General features: G+C 43.2%; 1 protein-coding gene across 1 annotated transcript in view; it reads right to left on the reverse strand.

Annotated features, from left to right (window-relative positions):
• AVIL (advillin) overlaps positions 1–6,620 on the reverse strand; it is a 411,867-nt gene extending 405,247 nt beyond the window's left edge. The window contains exon 1 of the mRNA XM_086965687.1: positions 6,277–6,620. The gene's annotated coding sequence lies outside the window, so the exon portion shown is untranslated. The remainder of the gene's footprint in view (positions 1–6,276) is intronic.
• Between the last annotated feature and the right edge of the window lie 15,967 nt (positions 6,621–22,587).

Here is a 22,587-nt window from a genome sequence, read left to right on the forward strand (position 1 = left end):
CACTGGCCATGTGGCTGGAGCGTCCAAACACTCTGCTAGAACCATCACTTAATGTATTCTAGGCACTTTCAGTACACTGATGACCATTGACTGTTCAGTGTTCAGGGTTAATTTCATGGAGGAAATGCCTTGTCTTTCCACAAACTCCAGTGTTGCTACACACTACACCACCCCCTCTACCAAAATTATTTCTCCACACAAGGAGAAGCTCACAGACTATGAATAGACCCCCCACAGTGAAATGGATGTAAATATCTATGAAACCGAAACTTTCACCGTACATGGAAGGGCTTTTCAGCCCTATGGTGTGTGCTCCATTGTTGGCACACATACCTCATCTCCCACACTAAATACTGCGGGCATTTATGCTTTGGCATCATTCTTAGCTCCTCCACCAAAGCCTGTTCCCCACGCCAACCCAAACGTCTTCAAGCCAGCACAGGAGTTTTGAAGAAAACCTAACACTTAACCTACCATCTAAAATGCTTGTTAACATATGCCTAACTCCAGCTATGTCAGACGCCATTACGGGCCATTTGGTGTACAGGGGTTACTGCACCTCAACTGCAGTGGTTGAGTTAATTTACCATTAGTGCCCCGGGCCACTCTACTATGACTCTGCAAACTGGGCGAGCACACACTTTACGTACTTGACTTTTAGGTAGGTGAAGGCGAGCAGTCAAATGGTTTTCAGAGAGATAGCATGTGGTGCAAAGACTCAGAAATGAACAGTCAACCAACCAGCCAGCTAAATAATTCACATCCAGTCCTGTGCTCGTCTTTAAGAAAAGAGAATCACTTTTAATGTCCCAGCAAAACGCAATACTACACCTATTTTTGGAGAATAATTCAGGGTGAGTGCCCCTGACTATGGGAGCCTGTTAAGTACCCCACCACCTATAGGGCACCTTTTCCAATACCTATGAGGCTCCAACAGGTCTGGAAAATCTCATGGTGATAGCAGGGTTAGGCACAAACAGCACAGTTCACTAATCAATCACCCTGTGGTGTGATTTTGAAGGCCAGTTTGTGTGATCTTGGGCTGAAAGAGTTCACATTGATATTGATATGACTGTGCAGCAGGGAAATGTTTACAGTTCAAGATACAGTCTCAGTCTCTTTCTTTCAGACCCATGGTACCTGCTTTGAGTGGATGTAGCAGTAGCCGTCCTGGTCTGCGAGCTTCTCAGTTTCATGCTTGAGCGTCATAGGCCGTGCGACAGGTCCGTGGGCAGCAGGCTCACTCTACGCTGGCATTACTTAGGTGTACAAGGTGGCAGGCCTTGTTGTTGAGTGCTGCATTCAAGGCAGTTATAGCCTCCAGGCTGAGAGAGTGGGCTAACGGCTACAGCGATGACAGCAATCCTCTTTAGCGAGTCGCACATTGAGTAGCGCAGCACTTGTCCTTCCGGATGCCCTGTGGTATGCTGGGCAGCACACGGCAGGCTTGGGATGCAAAATTACTTCACATGGTTCACCACATGAATTGCATAAGCAGTACAGGGAAGCACTTACGTCTTGAGAGGCACCAGCTTTGCTCCCGATTGTATCGGTCTCTTCTGAATGTTTCACATGTCAGGAACACTTCTGGTCTTCTCCTCCTGGGGAGTCAGTCCCCTGCTGGGCCAGGCACACCCCTTCTATTCTATCCGCCTGATTCATCATTCATATTTGCGCTCGCAAAGGGCCAGATTCTGAGAATCTGGCCCTTTGCGAGTGCAATTTTTGCATTTGGGATTCAACATCCCAAATGCAAAAATCGCTATTTGCTAATTCGCATATTTGCGAGGATTTACATTTAAGGAATCTCTATTTGAGATTCCTTAAATGTAATTCATTATCCATTTTACAATTGCGAAATCGCAATTTCGGGCCGCAATTTACCGCGAGGTCAAACCTCGTGGTAAATTGCGAAAACTCAGAAAAATGCATTTAAATGCATTTTTCTGAGTTGCACGTTACACACACACATGTCCTTTGGACATGTGTGTGTGCAACACCTGTGTTAATTTCCATTGCAGGGGTCTACAGGGTGTCCTTTGGACACCCCTGGCACCCTTGTACTCGCAATCTCATTTGCGATTAGCTAATTGCTAATCGCAAATGAGGATTGACTCCCCATGCATTCCTATGGGCCTTTTGGCCCATAGGAATGCATGGGGAGTTATTCCTTATTTGCGATTAGCAATTAGCTAATCGCAAATAAGGAATCAGTGGGAATCGCAATTAAAATTGCGATTCCTACATGATTACCGTTTTGCGAGTCTCAAATAGCGATTCCTTATGATTCGCTATTTGAGCCTCGCAAAACGGCCCGTTCATGAATCAGGCTGTATGCTTCTAGGTGCCTGGGAGATTCTTAATATTAAGGAGCCTCTCGCAATTTGCGAGCCCATTGTGAATGCCAGCCCTTCCAGGGAAGTTGGCCTGCTGGCTTTTTAATAAAGCAGTTTTTTTAACCCCTTCGCTGCGGCGGCAATTCCGCCGCAGCGCTAGGGGGGAGGCGGGGCCGAGCGGCGCTCGCATGCTGGTGACGAAGCCTCTCCATCGCGAGCCGCGGTTGAGCTGTGCTCATGACGGAGCGGTTCCGTCATGGCCCCGCCTGCTCAATGGAACAGCCAGCGCAGGCGCGGAATTCGCGCCGCGCAGGCGCGCCGAGCGGTCCATGACGGAACCGCTCCGTCATGAGCACAGCTCAACCGAGGCTCTTGATGGAGCGGCTCCGTCATAAGCATGGAAGGTGTTAAATGCAGCCTGTTGTCCTTAAAGGAAAACGGGATGCATTTAAAAAAGAAAAAATGAAACAATTTTGTTTCATTTTTTAAGGGCAGGCAGTGGTCCCTGGCACCACTTCCTGCCCTTAAAAAATTATTTTGCATGCATTTGCAAATGCATTACCACCTACTTGAAGTAAGTGGTAATCACAAGTGTTTTGTGACAGTAATTGCGGTCGCAAAACATTAGTACAATGTTTTGAGACTCGCTATTTGGAAGTGAACGCCCCTTCCAAATAGCGATTTGCAAAACCTATTTAGCGAGTAGCAAAAAAATTGCGACTCGCTAAATAGGCTATGTACATGGCCCAATATTTTTTTCGCCTGCACAAACGGGTTAGCAAACCTGTTTGTGCATGCCAAAATGGGTTGTACATCTGGTCCCTAGCTCTTCAAATAATGTGGTGGGCAACACACTAATGCAACCTGCTTAAGCACCTGTAAACCCTCAAGGGTGAATATTGTGCTATACATATCAAAATAAAATACCATAACCGGATGCAGGCATAGTAAGGTTCTTGGGGGCTGTAAACATAGTCTTTGTAACTGACCTGGAGTTTAAATATCTACCCGCTTCAGACTCTATCTAGTCTCACTCTCTTTCTCTTTGCCTCTCTCTCTCTCACAAACACGTACAGCCAAGATGTGTAGACCCTGCAATACAAACTCTTCGAAAGGCATTTGGCCACAACACAAATTCCACAGACTACTGAAACCAGTAGCTTGATTGCTAGGGATGCGCTGAAGTCTTGTGAGGTTCTATAACACACAGATTTGAACTTTTCAGTTCTTTTGGAACCGTATTATTATATGTTCTTAGTCCTGTAAAAATTCTGTAAAGATTTACTCTATATGGGCCACCTATAGAGACTCCAAAACAATAGAGGAAGTATAGAGGAATTGATAGAATCACCCTCCTTGTAGATCCACATAAACAAAAAGATTCTATCAAAAAAGTGAAAGTGTTAAATTTATGGTTTTTATAGTTTTTTACGTGAGGAGCGGCACGAGGGCAGGACTGAAGCAGTGCACATAAGCGGTTACTTGACTGCGTTGAAAACCCTCGGTTTTGCCGGCTCATGAGGCACGCAATCAGAATTTGGAAAAGACCATTGTGTCTTTTTTTGAAATTATTTTTAAGCTTCACCCTGGGCCAACTCATGCCCTGAAGCACAAACTGACAGCTTATTTTTGCTATCAGTTTGTAGGTCTCTAGGCAAACTTTAGAGCTGAGTACCTTCTAGTAGAGACCAACAGAGGTCCTGATGAGCAGACAGTAGGGGACTGTCTGTGAAACATGTCGACCTGGTAGGTGCCAACAGCCCTACCTCACAACCCCTTTTTAACATTCCCAGCCAGGGAAGTGAATAAAATTATTTTTTCCACTAGGTAGGGAATTTTTAATTTTTTTACTCACATTATAAGGTCCCTACACTTCACTAATTCCACTCACACTGCACTAACACATAGTCTTTCATCACTAAAATAGTGCTCGCGCGTAGCTCGTAGGTCGTAGCACGCCCCACCCCGTAGAGGGACGGGACCCCCCATGATGAAGCATGACACTAAGGGATTCTTAGTGTGTGAGGGGTATTTTAAAAACACATAGTGCCTTCATCTCACCAATCTGAGGAAGAGCCTTATTCTACACTTCCTAAAAAACTATAAAACCCATAAATTTAACACTGGCACTTTTTTGATAGAATCTTTTTGTTTATGTCCACCTATAGAGACTACAGAATGGATTTGTTACCACGTTATCCTCCTGCCTATGACTCTAGAAGGCAGGCGGTTATTCTCATGCCAGTCCCATTCTGGGGTTTACATTGCAGCTCCTCCTACCTTCCAGATGTCCTTAAATTCGCTTTGTTAGAATTATTACAAGCATTTTCTTGGAGGTTTTTGCACCACAAACCACTAGCAGCAGTTTCAGCATCCTTTGGATCAGATGCAATGATGTGATGGGTGATGTCAAAGAGATGGGTTGACCCTGCAAGGTTGTCATTGGCTGGCATTGGGCGTCTAATCTTCAAGTACTTCCTGAGCAATATAGTTTAGGAGTTGACAACACATGCCTTGCAGGAGACAAACATATTCCAAATGAATTCTTATTAGTCTCCAGCGGCAGGAATGATCGATTTACTCATGTATAACATAATTCGGCTAAAATGTGCATTGGAAAATTCTGAACTTTGATGTAACTCCCAAAAGCCTTGGTGGGCACCAATGGACAATAAAAAGCTGAGTCAGCCAGGTCAGCAAGCCTCTGGCCCCTCATTATCACAACACAGCACCACAACCATAGCTTGGCAAAGCACTACTAACTCAACAGCAATCTCAACACAACAACACACACCTTAAAAAATGTCAGCATCTTAAAATTACCACATCCTCTTGTGCACACTGCCTTGTAGCTGTGTACCTAGCTAGTGATGCTTCTGCAAAGGCCAGGTGATGGGCAGCCACACAGCCCAACGAAAAGCACCAAAGTCCTTTAGCACACCCATGCACCGGAACACAACTATACAAAGAACCAGTTCATTTAACTTTGACATTAATCATTACAAGCCATTACTAAACACTTAACAATTCTCTACTGCCCTTAACAGCCAAACAGTCATTCATGGCGATCACAAAACACAACACAGCATATGTAATATCAACTCCTCCTTAATCATGGCCGCTTAGTGGTTTTTTAAAACATGGATGAAGGGTGTGCCTTACCAACTGTGTGTCTCGAAATGTAGCACTCTCCGCAGCACCCATTCCCACCCCCCAAAAAAACTCCTTACCCCCAATTTCGGCACTCCTTGAACCTGCATTTCTTTGTTATACATTTGTCTTTTTGTCCTTTGCTTTTATATTAGTTTCTGTTCTTTTTAGGCAAATTTGAAATTCTTACTGTAGCTGTTTGCTAAAATAAAAGCTAGAAAGACTTAAGTGGGTGTGGAACAAGTAAAGGACAGAGTAAAATAGTGTAAACAGAGAAGTTTTTCCCGTTGGTTGAGAGTGATAATAGGTGAATCTTTAATCGTCACCATCGAGACTCCAGGTGAGGGTATAGGCAGTTTTACTATTTATATCAGGCAAACACTCCCCAAATAAAAAAACCCCATACACACTCAATGACTTATACACAGGTTCACTGTTTTTACCGCAATACTTTGAGACTGTGTCCAGCCGGTTGCCATTAGCAGCTCCAAAATACAATTGGGCTGTATACCACTGCCCCTGCCTGGTATGGAGAGCGTTTTAAGGTAAAGTACGTATTTTCATTTAAGTGAGTTAGTAGCTACGACAAAAGAATAGAATACAACCCAAAATATCCATGTTTTAAAAATTAAATCTTCAAAGACATTTAAAATTAACCTCTCAAATCGTGTCTCAAGCTCCAATTACAATGCTCAAGGGGACGCGGGTTACGACAACTGGCACGCAGATCCGCGCAGCTGGCGCAGTAACCCACTTGACTATCTTACTGTTATTGAAGCGGTGACTGTACCTGTGAGGAGAGCTGTGGCGGCGAACTCTGGCCGTCGTCGCTGACGAGGGCGCTCGCCAGGTGTGACTGCACGCGCTGAAGTGTGGGACGATTAAGGCCGCCCAGTGACGGAAGACAGCTGCACTCCACCACACATCAGGCCCACCCTGCACCCCCTCGCCCACCTGCTTCAGGCTGACTGATCATATTTGACTGCGTTTGCATCGCCCAGGCCTCCTCGCCTGGCAACCGCCCTCGCCTCACCTGCCGCTAGTCAAATAAGGAGAAGCGGAAAAAAAATCTATTTGTTCATATTCAAAGCAGTCGAGCAGGGAAGCTGCTCCTTAAAAGGCTTTTTTTTTTCTTTTCTGTGCATTATGTCCCCATCTCAGCCCCACCCACAAACATCTCATTGATTTGTCTAAAGTGCACATCCAGTGCAATCAATAATTCAAGAAGGGGGCTGAAGCAATATCGCAGATGCATGTACATGTGCTGACGTCGGCAGAATTATGGAGGATTAAAAGCACAAAGGCGAGACAGGGCCGAAGGCAACTCACTGGAAGCAGGACTGCCAGCCGGATGTGAGCAGCAACTCTGTGCTCGAAGTCCTCGACTCCTGTGACTCGCTGTGTGAGCAAAATATGTTGGTTTGCTTGCTGGTGGGTTTTCGAATGTTGTATTTGTGAAAAGTGAGCACTCACTCAATAGAACAGATAAGTAGCAGCGTATCCAACCATCAAGGCCCACTCCCACACGGAAGGAATCGCCACCCCTCTTTGGTAAAAACGTATTCTCTCTAAACTCTGAATAGTGAGATTGGGCCTACCGGTAGGACCAGCCAGTGGAAGTGCAGACATGTGTTGTGTGTGGGGGAGGGGGGCGGGCGGTTCACTTTTCAGCTCAAGTCCTCAGGGGCCCATTCCACAAAGAAGGATTCTCCTACCCATCATTGGGGAAAGTGCAGTCTAGTGAAACTGGTCCCACTAAACCTCAAGTTTACAAGGTTGAACATTCAGCAAATGCACCCATTTTTGGTCTACTAGGGTCACTTTTCATGTTAAGGAAACCGGTACCAGGATGCTTGTTTCCAGTCCAGGGATGACCTGGCTTGGCAGTTCGGTCTGGACTGTTCCCATGAGGCACAGGGTCAAGACTGATTTGCATATGACTTGGTCTAAACTGGAGTGGCACGGTGAGCAAAAGAATGATGAATTTAACCCAGATCTCTTGACTGGGGGTGAATGTATGTTTTATTCAGCATTCCGTCCATTATTTGTTTACGTTGAACTTTTCACCCTAAGTTGGATGGGTATGCCCAGACGTGGGTCCCTGGCTTGCTGTGCCACTAGATTCAAGCTAGCCTGGCTGATAAAGTGTGATACCCAGAAACCGGTCCCAGGATGCTTCTTTCCGGTACAGGGAGGACCTGGCTTGGCAGTTCAGTCTGGACTGTTCCCATGAGGCACAGGGTCAAGACAGATCTGCATATGGCTGAGTCTAAACTGGAGTGGTGTGAGATGGTCCCAGGATGCTTGTTGAACAGGGTCAAGGCTGGTTTGCACATGGCTTGGTCTAAACTGGGGTGGCATGGTGAGCAAAAGAACGATGGAATTAACCCATATCTCTTAACTAGTGGTAAATGTATGATTTATTCAGCAGGTACACGGCTTCGACAAACTATTTTTCCAGGGTGGACGCCGGCCCCCCTGCCAAGAAGTTAAGCCCCACAGAAATATATTGAACTTGTCCTAGTGTAAGACACCGGAACACGTTCAGTAGCGCCTGTACTTTGTCTGCTTTCCATTCCCAGCAGCAACGTGCAGTCAGCAAGGGAGCCTTTTTTCACCTCGAGCTGAGCCGAAGTTAAGGGGCCATCCGGCCTCTTTTTGTTTGTATATTCTGACTGGGGGCCGCCTGGAACCTTACATTTAAATGTAAATGCCACAGAGGTAAACAAAGACACATAGCTTGCCTTCACTTCACAGGTACATAAGAGAGGCATGCCTTTGCTCTGTCCCTGTATATAAATGCAGACACTGTAAGACTGTCAGATGGGTTAGTCTGTCCCAGTATTTACAGAAATAATTTAAATAGCACAATTTTATTTATTTTATAGCTCTACGTCGTGAAATCATGAGGTCATTTGCATACTGTATTTCTTGGTCTACCCCCACTTCTTTTTGTAGGACTTGTGCCCTGGTTATAAGTGAGCGGCAATCCGCAAACCTTCTCCGGAAGTGTGTTTAATCTATCCCACACTCAATACACCGATTCCTCATCCTGGGGGCGGGAATGCAGAGTGTATGTGTTGAGTTTGATATTTGGGAGGCTGGTTTTAATGCGAGCTGGGTCAAGTGTGGAGCTGCCTCTACAGTGCAGAGTGCAGACTGACAGCTCGTGTCACAAATGGCAAAGGTGACTGTCCATTTGTTCCCTTCCTGGTTAAAAACTCCATCGAAACGAAAGGAAGTTCATTGTGGTATACTCTCCAAGAGCAGTTGAGAGCATAGTTTATTCCGAAGTAATATGTACTTCTACAAAAATCATACCAATTTGTAGTAAATCTGCTTGGGGGATTAGTCTGCTTTGAACTGTTTATGCCATTTGCTATTGTTGTGATACAGCAATCACTAGGTCATGCTGCTAACAGCTGATCCAGCGCGGCTCCCCAACCACCCTCAAATCTCATCCAACTCAACCCAGGAACAATTTACTTTACTCATCTGTGGGGCCCATAGCACCGCGAGTCACACATCCACACATCACACTACTCCTGAAGGCGAGCTGCTGGATAGCGGGGTACCTCATTAACCTAAACTCTAAATTCTATACATTATATACATACATGTACATATCAAATCATCTCAGCAGACATAAGGAAATAAGGAAATAAGGAAATAAACATTAAGGTACTCCGCTATTTGGTCGATTGACCAACTAGTAGAAGTCAGTTGATGCCGATTAAGACCAGCTCTATCACATTTTTCCCATAATTTCAATGTTTAATTTGTCATGACTTTTATTCTAAATAAAAACAGACTTGAGTTTATATTTTACAGAAAATGTATCTAAATTCAATAGGAAAAGAAAAATAGCATTTTCTTTAGACAAGCAAAAGTTTTAGCATTTATTAATTACATTCAAGAAAGGAAGATTTAGAAAACATATTACCAATCTGCCATAGGAAGATAACAGAACTGCATAGAACAGGTTCCCAAGATGTTCTCGATGTCTGCCTCCCGACATAGATCTCCGTATTCGATTTCTTTGCCCCATCAAAATTTAAAGTCCAAAAATAATTCAAAGTCTTTTGCACCATAAAATTGTTCAGACCAACAGCATCTAGTGGTGCAAATAAAATCCACGGAACCAACAATATTTTCCTTTTTTCGCACACGCTCTTTTATACCCTTGTCACTAACTATCTAACCCAAAATTGAAACTTTTTAGGGTCCGCACTCATTTCTCATTAGTCCATTAGAGGGTTGGTGATGATCCTCTCATGTTCTCTTTGACCAAATTAGTTCTCAATTTGCAATGTCATTCCCAAATACTTTCTCATTACTAAATTGTCCAAGTTGCAATTGTCATTCAGTCCTTGTATCTTTTATTCACAATAAGGTTACAGCATTCTCCTTTTCCCAGGCTTTTTAAATGCAAGCATCCTTTGGCACATCTCCCGGTCATAAGCTAAGCCGACCTTGACATCTCTCGCTCCGGGCACAGGCCATTCACTCATTCTTAGCATACTCCGCGCTTGCGTAGGGGCCATCTTTCCCTGGAGTCGATTTGATTGTCTCGTTTAAACAGTCATTTTCAGATTAGGCCACACGGGCCTCAATTGGAACTAATATGAAAACAAACAAAACAGAGGTTAGATATAGAATTTTAACCCTTCTGTTTACCTCCCACCATTCTAATTTTCCCTGTTAATAGTTACCTAGCAAAAGCATACGAATATGCGTCATTTACTTACCATCTGCCTTGTTTTTCCCACAAAACTTCTACCATAAGTACAGATGTACACATTTTATTTGATTAAATCTACAATATCACAGCTCTATATTAATATGACTTTTGATTTATTAGCAAATTATAATTTTTTTATTTTTTAAATATTTTTATTAGGTTTTATCCCAATTTTTATTTTTTCTAAGCAAGGAATTTAGAATAAGCAAAACAAACATTAATACACAATAATAAATACATAGCCATAAATTGACGCCCAATCAGCAACCACGAGGATACGTGCAAAAGAAAAAAAAAAAAGATCAAAGCATATACATTACTTAAATCCAATCAGCAATAGGTGTCCAAATCTTCACTCCCATAGCCCTCTTTCTTCTTCCTTTAATTTTGTGTATAGCAATTTCTAAATCATGCATTAATATTAGGCGAGTACGCCAGCTAAAAAAAGAGGGAGGATCCGGATTGATCCAATCATTTGTTATACATGCACGTATCACAGCCATACATATGAATACAAAATATTTCATATTATCCGATCTTAATTGGGTGGATACTTCTGAACTAACACAAATCATTTCTAATTCACCAGTTATGATCACTGGTACTCCCGTTATTAGTTTTAAAAATTGCTCAATTGAAACAAATAATTCAGATAGCTTAGGGCACAGAAAAAACATATGTATGTCATCAGCAGCGTGTTGACCACACCTATTACATTTAATCCCAACTGTAGTGCTCCATTTAGATACTTTTCTCGGGGTATAGTGTAAATCAAATATAGCCATATAGTGCTGCGCGCGCATCCTCCCTGTCAGAAGTACCAGATTTGCTAGCCTCAATGATTCAGCGATATTAACTTCTTCAACACCTAACTAAGGGGCTGATTAGGATTGCGGTGAATCCGCATCCTCCGGGCCGGTGGAAGCCACCGCCGGCCCGGAGGATGCAGATTCACCACTGCGGTGAGAGAAAAGACCCCCCGCCAGATTAGGATGGCAGGGGGGTCGGGAAGACTGTCCGCAGCTTTTCCGCCGCGGTCCCGCGGCGGAAAAGCTCTAATATGGTGGCGGTCTCTATCAGACACCGCCAACCTAATTAGGATGCATGGGGAAACATGCTTTTCCACGGCGGCTTTTCCGCTGTGGAAAAGCAGGTGGTCTTTTCTGTTTGGGGGACCATTGCGAGCCCCCAGGGTGTCAGGGGGTGGGGTGTTCACATGGGAGTACCTATGGTACCTCCCTGCATTTGCTTGCACATAGCGGCAGGCACCGCGCGTTGCCTGCCACTTTGTGCATGCAAATGCACTGCATGTATTTTTAGCATTGCGACGGGCACTGCTTCAAGCAGCACCCACCGCAATGTTAAAAATACAGGATGTGACCGCCAGGGTGGCGGTCACATCCTAATTCGCACGGAGGGACCGCCGCTGCCCCTGCGGACGGTCCCTCCACCTCTCTGGTGGCGGACGGAAGCAGGTCCGTCCGCCATCATAATGACCCCCTTAGTTGCCCAAGTAAGCTGACGACTCTCGAGGTCATCTGGCAATGCTGTAAGAAGACAAGAATAATATTGTCCAATAAAGGTCTTTTTCCCCATGCTTTCAACAAGAGGAAATTTCCTCAATTGCTGGTCTAGTCCAAGGGCCAAAGACTGCAAAAAGCTAAGGAGCTGAAGAAACTTAAAAAAATCATGCCTTGATAAACCATACTTCTTTTGCAGCTCGCTGAATGAGGCTAAATGACTATCTTGCAATAAGTCACCTAGACAAAGAATCTCCTTACGCATCCACCTATTAGCGATTTGATCTCGAAAAATGTAAGGTAATATCTCAGATGCGGTAAAAGGAGTATACATATTTAATTTTGGAATCCCCATCAAGCATCATAACATCAGGAAGTGTACCAACTGTGACAATCAGTTTTACAACCCCTTTGTGTATATAAGTTCAATCTCCTTATATCCCTTAGATGCCCACATAATACTATACCGATCGGATATTCAACCCGATAATTCAAAGATGGCCGCCGTCTGATTCCAATACGAGCGGCCATCTTTGAATTACATAAGCGGTCAAGCTCCATACCCGGAAGCAAGACGAGCACTGGGGAAGTTTAATACTCACTTCTCCCAGCATGAGAAAGCGATCGCCGGTCTCAAAGGGGAGCCGAGTAGGTTTACCGCCGAGACAACACCTCGTAACAAGTAAGATCTACCCTAGTTATTTGAATAGAAAAGTGACATTCACCACGTGTTTTTCGAAGCGCGTGTGGCTCCGATATTCAAACATTTTGGAACCTATAACTGTTTCTAATTATTCTACCACTAGGTAATTACGGGGATATATGTCCTTCCCGCAATTGACCATGAGGTTCAGTGAAACCTTTTAAAAAGTATGAATTTTTCCTCTTTATGTTTGTTCTGTCCGTTTTGTTATGTGTTGGACCCACAGACCATGCCACAAGTGTGTTGTTTAGTTTAAAACATAGCCACAGATAATGCACGTAGGGTGCTCCTTTAGATATGGGGACCACTCGGTTTTGAAAAAAATGTGTGTGTGGAATGGGTGAAGGTGTATCTACACTATCACTAAGGAGTTCATTGAGACACCATTTTAATGGAAAATGCTATTCTTGATATGATAACATCATTGGATACATGGATATTGTACCATTAACATTGGAAGTATTTTTTCTTCACAGATTTACTAAAGAATTGCAAAGAAAAGAGTATGTATATTCAAATATTAATATAGGCATACCTTTCACTTTCTGTTTTTTGTTTTGGAGTGGTACTCACAGGGCTGGACCCTGTTGTAGTCCTGAAGAAGAGCTGTGGGGTACAGCTCGAAACTAGTTGACACGCTTACTAGGCACTGTGTTCCATAATAGAGCCAGTCTTCCTAGTAAATCACCCCATTTTTAATATATCCACTAGGGGCCGGAATAAAGTTAGTTTAGCCCACTAGCAGGATATTTTTAATTTCTTTCACTCCACTTCATTTTCCCCTTTCTCTCACATTACACGACACATTGTCTTCAGATAAAAGTGCTCCTTCGCAATCGCGATAGTCGCAGCACGCCTCAACCCGCAGCTGGGTTGAGAAGCCCCAATGATGAAGCATGTCACCGTGAGGAAACTCCGGTGAGTGAGGGGACTATAAAGAAAAAGTTTTCTTTCCCTGTTTCTGAAACAGACCTTAAGGTGTCATGTTCCAGAAGTTAGCCAGGTTCTCTGGATCTGAATTTTTCAGATCTTTTTTTGAATAAGTATTGCCGTGGAGGGCGAACCTGGCTGATCTCTCCCTCTACCTCCCCCTGTTTAGTATTTCATGATTCTCGGCGCAAGCCGTGGGAGTTTGGTTATTATTATTATTCTTTTGGATTCAAGAACACACCTCCTGGCGTGGCGTGGGGACAATGGCAGAAATTACGGGCCTAACATTCTCAGAGGAAGAAATCGAAAGAGTTATGGCATCAATAGGAGATTTTCCAGACAATATACATAGGGATTCAGATGGCTTTAATCAAGTTTGGGATGAACTAACTGAACTTAAGAGAAACCAAGTAAAAACTTTGATACATGGTGTAATGATGGCACAATATTTGAGGTCAAACACGGCACCAAGGGGACTAATAGTAAGGAATGAGCCCTTTATTTTCCAACAGGATAAACAATTCAAAATTGATTGGTCATTAATCTCCTGGCACTGCACCAGAGACTGGCTGGTCCTAATAATAAAAACTGCAGCAAGATTAGGAGAGGAGATGAAAGTGGAAGCCATAAAAATTGAAGTACAATTAAAAACCTTCCAGGACGTTACCGACCTAAAAAAACGATTGGATGAACTGAATAAACAAATGGTTGACTTTGAGATAAGTCTGAAAGATACAAAAACCATTAAATTTAAAAAAGATCTGAAGAACTTCTCACGGGAGAAAATGTATCCATATACAAAAGATGACTATATTCCTCCCAATAGAAATCCAGGATACAATACGGATTCAGACAATTCTGATACAGGATCAGATAATTCCAACAATAGTGAGAATTATGGTCGCAACAAAACTAGACGCCCAAGAGGAGGATACTTTAGAAACAGAGGCGGATACAATCCGAACTGGCAAGGGTATTTTGGCCCGCCTCCTTATGGCCCACCACCACCTCACCAATTCTTTTATGGACCACCAAACTTCCCCCCCCCAATATCCCCATCAAGCTCAGAATTTTTGGGGAAATTCACAAAGACAAGACCAACAACAACAGCAGCCTTTTTTATCGAGAGGCAGGGGCCAACAAAGAGGAAAGACAAGAAAAACCCAACAGGTCCAATGGGCCCAACCAATAGAAACATCCAGAAGCCACACCAGGAGTATGGGACCGGTAGATCAACCGACAACGAGCAAACCACCAGCTTAGTAGTTAATCTATCAGATATCGAGATTACAGATATTGAAAAAAAGGTTTTGGAGAAAGGGCTAGGCTTTGTCCCCACCCCTACTATGGACAAGTTCCTCTTAGCCCAAGAGATGAATGAATTCATAAGAAAGATCAAACTACAAGTTTTCTTTGAGAACAAACCCTCAACCAACCTACCCAGTACTGACACTGGTCTTCATAAAAAGTCTACGTTTACCCCTCCAAGTGCTAACCTCCCAGTGGAGGTTTTAACATTCGAAAAGGCTGTGATGAAGGAAATTGCAGAAATTGACCCCAAAACTATTAAAGTTTTCCACAACTTGAGCAAAGTAGAACACGAAGCTCTGAAGAAACTGTCATCCCAAAAGGACATTACAATAAAGCCAGCTGATAAGGGTGGAGCGATAGTGCTGCAGAATACATCCACCTACCGACAAGTCTGTCTTGACCTACTAGCGGACCAAAGGAACTATGTAAAAATTACGGAGGACCCTACCAATCGTCTCAGAAGGGAGATAGCCTATCTAACAGAAGAAGCTACCGCCAATAACTGGCTAACGAAAAAAGAAGCGGATTTTTTGGAAACCAAAAACCCAATAACCCCTTACTTTTACATGACACCAAAAATCCATAAATCCATAACACATCCTCCTGGCAGACCGATAGTATCGGGCATAGGATCAATATTAGAACCCCTATCCAAGTATGCCGATGCTTTCCTAAGACCACTGATTCAAGCCACTGAGACCTATCTACAGGACACAAAATCGGTCCTTACAGTTTTGAGAGACTTACCATTTGACCCGACAAAGAATATTCTGATTGGATTAGACGTGGAAAGTCTTTATACTAGCTTACCCCATGCCGACACCTTACAGATACTGGAAGATGTTTTATTTGAAGCAGACTGGGAGTATCAGACACCACGCCATGTCGTTTTGGAATGTTGCCGCCTGGCCTTAACGGAAAACTTCTTTCGTTTCGAAGACACCCTATTCCGACAGTCCCATGGCACTAGCATGGGAAGTACTTTTGCGCCGAGCGTAGCAGGGTTATACGTTCACCACCTGGAAAAATGGAAAATTCTCAATGCTTCAAACCCTCACAAACATCACGTGAGCCTTTGGAAAAGGTATATCGATGATGTCCTTCTCATCTGGGAAGGTACGGAGATAGAGGCACAAGAATTCTTGGGTTGGCTAAACCAACAAGACCCTTTTCTCAAATTCACTCACACTATGAGTAGGTCAGAATTAGTGTTTCTGGATTTAAACATCATGGTTAATGGATTGTCTCTCAGCACTACGACGCACTTTAAACCAACTGCAAGAAATTGCCTGTTAGTGTTCGATAGTTTTCATCCGAGACATTTAAAAGAGAACTTACCCTTTGGTCAGTTTTTGAGACTGAGACGAAATTGTAGTTCTAAAGAGGATTTCAACCAACAAGCGAGTGACCTCACGAAAAAAACTACTGGATAGACATTACCCAGCACATCTGGTGAAAAAAGCAAAAAAACGAGCTGCTAATAACAATAGGGAAGCACTATTGGAGCCAAAGATCGCCAAAGAGAACTGTGAAAAGAGACCTATTTGCATCACTACCTACAACATTACCTCTAACATGGTAACAAATATTGTCAGAAAACATTGGCGCACTCTGAACTGTGGGAGTCTGGACATACCAAAACCAATGTTCAGCTATAAAAGAAGTAAAAATCTGAAAGACCATCTAGTCCACACCCGTCCACAAGAAGAAAACAAAAACCCGAAATAAAGAACTATCAGTACAGTGCCCACAGGACATTACCCTTGTGGCGACTGTAGCGTCTGTCATTTGACAAAAGCCACAAAAAGAATAACATTCAATAACAATATGACTTGGGAACTGAAGGACTTCACGAATTGTAATACTTCTGGAGTAGTATATATGATAACCTGCAACTGTCAACTGCACTACATAGGAATGACAACAAGAAAAGCGAGCACCAGGATAGTTGAACACAGAAGTAATATCAGACGGAAGAGAATTACAACAAAAATGATATCCCACTTCATTGAATGTAATCATACGCCCAACGATATGAAATGGGTAATTCTTGAAAGATTGTACGGACAGGACAACTTGGAACAGCGCCTCCTGAACAAAGAACAACGTTGGGTGTATAAGCTGAAAACAGACACCCAAGGCCTAAATGATACCATCCCATGGGGCCTACTGGCAAGATAAGGGTAAACAACTCAAAAACTGTGTTTACTATTAGCAGAATCCATCCTGTAAAAATATCCATGGAAGAGAGATTAAGACCTTCATGTGTTAAAAACAAAGAGCTTCCGAACATTTCGTATGTTTCCTTTATATATTGTTCATAACGATTACTTTTTTAAAAAAATAATATTTTGCGATAGGTCTTTTTCGGTCTTTTTCAATCTGATCTTTGAACTCCCTATGTTGATTTAAAAATAATTTGTAAAGACAGTATCAACCTGGTTTTGAATCAACACAAGCCCTAAAAGATAGTATTTCCTCATTCCTAGAAATGAGTAGCTCTTACTGCATAATAAAATAACAAGAAGTTCAGCATCACCATACATAGATCTGCCCAATACACAAAGGTTAGTGATGCTCCCCATTCTACTTAATGGTCACTAAGACTAGCTGGCAATCATTATAATATCCGTTTTGCCACCTAGCTTATGTCATAACATCAGGAAGTGTACCAACTGTGACAATCAGTTTTACAACCCCTTTGTGTATATAAGTTCAATCTCCTTATATCCCTTAGATGGCCACATAATACTATACCGATCGGATATTCAACCCGATAATTCAAAGATGGCCGCCGTCTGATTCCAATACGAGCGGCCATCTTTGAATTACATACGCGGTCTAGCTCCATACCCGGAAGCAAGACGAGCACTGGGGAAGTTTAATACTCACTTCTCCCAGCATGAGAAAGCGATCGCCGGTCTCAAAGGGGAGCCGAGTAGGTTTACCGCCGAGACAACACCTCGTAACAAGTAAGATCTACCCTAGTTATTTGAATAGAAATGTGACATTCACCACGCGTTTTTCGAAGCGCGTGTGGCTCCGATATTCAAACATTTTGGAACCTATAACTGTTTCTAATTATTCTACCACTAGGTAATTACGGGGATATATGTCCTTCCCGCGATTGACCATGAGGTTCAGTGAAACCTTTTAAAAAGTATGAATTTTTCCTCTTTATGTTTGTTCTGTCCGTTTTGTTATGTGTTGGACCCACAGACCATGCCACAAGTGTGTTGTTTAGTTTAAAACATAGCCACAGATAATGCACGTAGGGTGCTCCTTTAGATATGGGGACCACTTGGTTTTGAAAAAAATGTGTGTGTGGAATGGGTGAAGGTGTATCTACACTATCACTAAGGAGTTCATTGAGACACCATTTTAATGGAAAATGCTATTCTTGATATGATAACATCATTGGATAAATGGATATTGTACCATTAACATTGGAAGTATTTTTTCTTCACAGATTTACTAAAGAATTGCAAAGAAAAGAGTATGTATATTCAAATATTAATATAGGCATACCTTTCACTTTCTGTTTTTTGTTTTGGAGTGGTACTCACAGGGCTGGACCCTGTTGTAGTCCTGAAGAAGAGCTGTGGGGTACAGCTCGAAACTAGTTGACACGCTTACTAGGCACTGTGTTCCATAATAGAGCCAGTCTTCCTAGTAAATCACCCCATTTTTAATATATCCACTAGGGGCCGGAATAAAGTTAGTTTAGCCCACTAGCAGGATATTTTTAATTTCTTTCACTCCACTTCATTTTCCCCTTTCTCTCACATTACACGACACATAGTCTTCAGATAAAAGTGCTCCTTCGCAATCGCGATAGTCGCAGCACGCCTCAACCCGCAGCTGGGTTGAGAAGCCCCAATGATGAAGCATGACACCGTGAGGAAACTCCGGTGAGTGAGGGGACTATAAGGAAAAAGTTTTCTTTCCCTGTTTCTGAAACAGACCTTAAGGTGTCATGTTCCAGAAGTTAGCCAGGTTCTCTGGATCTGAATTTTTCAGATCTTTTTTTGAATAAGTATTGCCGTGGAGGGCGAACCTGGCTGATCTCTCCCTCTACCTCCCCCTGTTTAGTATTATATTACTGTCTATCCTATTCATCCCTTCTCTCTGACGGAGCCTTTTTGCCAATATTCGCCCCAAATTCTCACCTACCTCATACATCTCTGCTATATAAATTGCATTTTTAGCCGCTAATTTAGTAGCAAAATTCTAATAGAGGCTTGTCTTCTGAGAAATTAAGTCCCTCATAATTGAGTCAGTATCTTGTCCACTGGCTATCGCCGACATAAGTAGGATTTCTAAGCGGCGAAAGTTTCACAAATTTTTCGTTGTTTAATAATTGAAAAACGTACAGTTTCTCCTTGTACCCCGGACTTAAAAGCATCCCACACCATAGGAATAGAGGCAGAGCCACGATTAATTTTAAAGAATTCGGCAATCCATCGCCCCATATATTCAATATATTCTGAATCAAGTAACAATTCACGCTCAAAAGTCCAGGTACTCGGGGAAGAGGTAAAGTTGGCTTCTAATTCTAGAATAATCGGATTATGATCGCCAATTATTTTGGGCAAGATATCAAACTTGGCGTTATTAACTAGACCAGTAGTAATAAAAAAATAGTCTAAGCGACAATGTTTTTGATGAGGGATAGAGAAAAACGTACTTCCTGGGGTTCCCATAACCTTTTGCATGGCCAACATCACATAAACCAAGCTCTTTAATTAACCCTCTAGTCGCCTTAAAGACTTTATTTTTCTTCCCTTGATATAAATAATCACCAGATATATCCACCTTTCCTTCCAAATGAAGATTAAAATCCCCACATAAAATTAAGGGTGAAGGCTAGGCCGCCAGCTCAATACTAAGATGATTCAAAATAGCTGGATCATCTAGGTTAGGACCGTAAATTGTGCATAATGTCCATGAGGAACCTTCCACACATAGCTCTATATTGACCCAGCGACCAAAAGCATCTTCTTTTACACGCTTACATTTCCCCCAACCAAATCTTTTAAGTACAGCTACCACCCCCTTGTCCTAGTTCCTTGTCTTGTACATCTGATTAGCTCCATACCCAGATCTTTCAGCCAACTTCTATTGTTCTAAGGAATATGGGTCTCTTGTACACATAATAAATCAACTCGCATAGATCTGAGTAATTGAGCCATTATTCCTCTTTTTTTTCTCCTTCAGTCCACAAATATTCCAAGGGCAAAAACGTATTCTACCTATTCTCATAAGCAAAGTGATTTGACAGAGCTAAATCATAGATTTCAACAACATTGCTACTTACAGCTGTTAAACAAAAACATAAACTTTTACAATCTTTATTCAATAGATTTTGGTTGCATCTTGCATTTAGAACCGCTTTTCTACTATTCCTTGCCCCACACACCCCCCATCCCTCCCCACCCTTCCTACCCAGGAACCCACCCTCACCCACCCAGAAAACCACCCAAATGAGGCAAGGGGACTGGATAGTCCCCATTAGTGATGAAGAGAAAGGCTAAAGTGCTCTCCCCTGACCAACTCCTCCCCCACTGGCTGAAGATCAAAAGAAAAGAAAAAAGAAAACACAGCCAGACAATTCCTGTACTCTCAATAACACACCATATGATTTACCCTAAATTGTTCCTAAAAAATCTTTAGCAGAGATATCAGAGACAAAAAACTGTGTTTTCTCGTTCTAAATAATTTTTAACTTTGAGGGGTTCAGAAAATATGCCTCGGTTTTATTGTCTTGGAACAAAGGTATCAGTTGTCTCAAGTGCCACATCTGTTGAACAGTGGCCTGAAAATTGTCAGGACGTACAAAGAAATCTATCCCTTTACCCTTTCTTTTACGACCTGGCCTAGCTAACTCATATAGAGCTTCAGGGGCCAGAAAATTGTTTAAACAAATTAATATAGCCCTAGGTTTCCCATCTGATTGCCTAGTGCTGTTTCGTTTATGAAAGGGGAATCGATGCACTCGTAACTCAACCTCCCATCTCCATTGAGTCAGCTCAGGGAAGGCTTCTGAGAACAGCTCCTGAATGAATAGTCTAATGTCGCTGCCCTCAATTCCTTCCGGGATACCAAGAACATGCAAATTGTTCCTTATTGACCGATTTTCAAGATCAACAAGCTTCCAGTTAATGTCCTCTCTAAGAGCACTCAAAGAAGAAACTTCTGCTTTTTGTTGGATCATCTCATCCTCCACTGAGGAGATTCTGGCTTCCATCTCTCCAATTCGAGCAGACATCTCATTAGAAGCTTTGACCACTCTGCTTACGGACTGCTCCTTGCATTCGCAAGGCTTCCGCTCTCGTCTCCTCCCGATGAAGCATCACTGCATGATAAATAGTGGCTAGAGTGATCTCCGTATCCCCATGCTCCTCAAATAAAGCGGCAGAAGGCTTGCTCCCGGGTTGGGTTGTAGCCTGTTCAGCTGACTCAAGTTCTATAGAGAAAGGGCCCAGTATAGGAGACCCTTAATTTTCAAGATATCCTCTAGAGAGGGAGCTGAATACCGCCCCTTCTTCTCTGACCTTGCTTATTGTGCTTCCGCCACCTATTGCCGATATACTACTTTCTTCATCCTCCAAAAGAGCAGAGCTTGTTAAGCTTTTATCATCTGGCCAATCCCCTTCTGTACTCTCAACATCTGATGTATTACAAAGATCGGACATTGAATAAAATTGACCAGCAGAGTCTCCATAGTCCGCCTCAATCAATGCTTCACTCGTAGGCCTGACACTATGCAGGTTTTTTATCACCGTTAGAGTCTGCCGCTGTTGTGAATTTCCCCTCCTGAAGTTCAGATACGGCCTCTGATCTGCCAGAAAGAGATGTATTTTCCCTAGAGCGGATTCCCATGTCCCCCTCTATTGCAATATCATTATCGATATTAACATTAGCATGGCAGCTTCCGGGCAGGGGTATAAAGTTAAGGCAGACCTTGATGAGACCTCGCTAGCATTGTTACTAGCATTAACATTCCTGCTTCCATCCCGAGGCGCGACAATTGAAGGGAATCCATTTTTATCTGAGGCCGGGTCGCTATCCTTAGAAGATGGCATGATACTTTCTTTAATGCTTATCTCATCCCTGTTAGTAATCTTACCTTTAGGCTTCCGGATCTTCTTTTTGAACATGCCGGGTATTTTTGCCTTGGCCCCCCCCTGGTTTCGCCTTCTGTTCGGACCAAGGCAGAGGTAGGGACTGAATCGCCTTGATCCACTTGCGCCAGAGTCATATCTTCCACTACAGCAGTAACACTATTGCTCCTTACTGGGGTCAGCACAGTTTTAGTTTCAGGGGGGCCAGTGACCACCCCAATGACATAAGTCGGAGCAGACGCTCCCCCACTAATTGCAGTTGTGGCCCCTGTAGCGGCAGAAGCTGCTCGTGTCCTCGGTCCCTTTATTGTATTGCTGCTGCTCGGGTTCTTGGGCGCCATAGTAACAGGATTGAGGATCTAAGCCGGATCTTTACAGCAGCCCAGCGATCCATGCAGCCTTCACTGGGAAAGCAAACTGCCTGAGCACAGCAGATTACACGGAGACCCGGGTTCAGAGACTACGAGAGCTCCAGGAGACTGCCGAAGGAAACGCTGACCTTTCCCCAGCAGAAGACGAGAGCGCCGGCACCAGCGATACCGCAGAAAATCACACAAATACACCCCTTTCCGCAACCTACGCTCACTCCATCAGAGCCTCCTGCAGACGCCTTCTTTCAAACTAAAGCGCGCAGGAGGTCGTAGGTTTGCTACCCTCGCTTCCTGCTTGTGGAACTCTCTCCCTGTGGAGACCCGGAATTGTCATGACCTCCTCTCCTTCCGGAAAGCCTTGAAGACCTGGCTCTTCAGACAAGCATTTTCATAAACACACT

This window comes from Lissotriton vulgaris, chromosome 1_1 (assembly GCF_964263255.1).
Source record: "Lissotriton vulgaris chromosome 1_1, aLisVul1.2, whole genome shotgun sequence".
In the NCBI taxonomy this organism is placed as follows: domain Eukaryota; kingdom Metazoa; phylum Chordata; class Amphibia; order Caudata; family Salamandridae; genus Lissotriton; species Lissotriton vulgaris.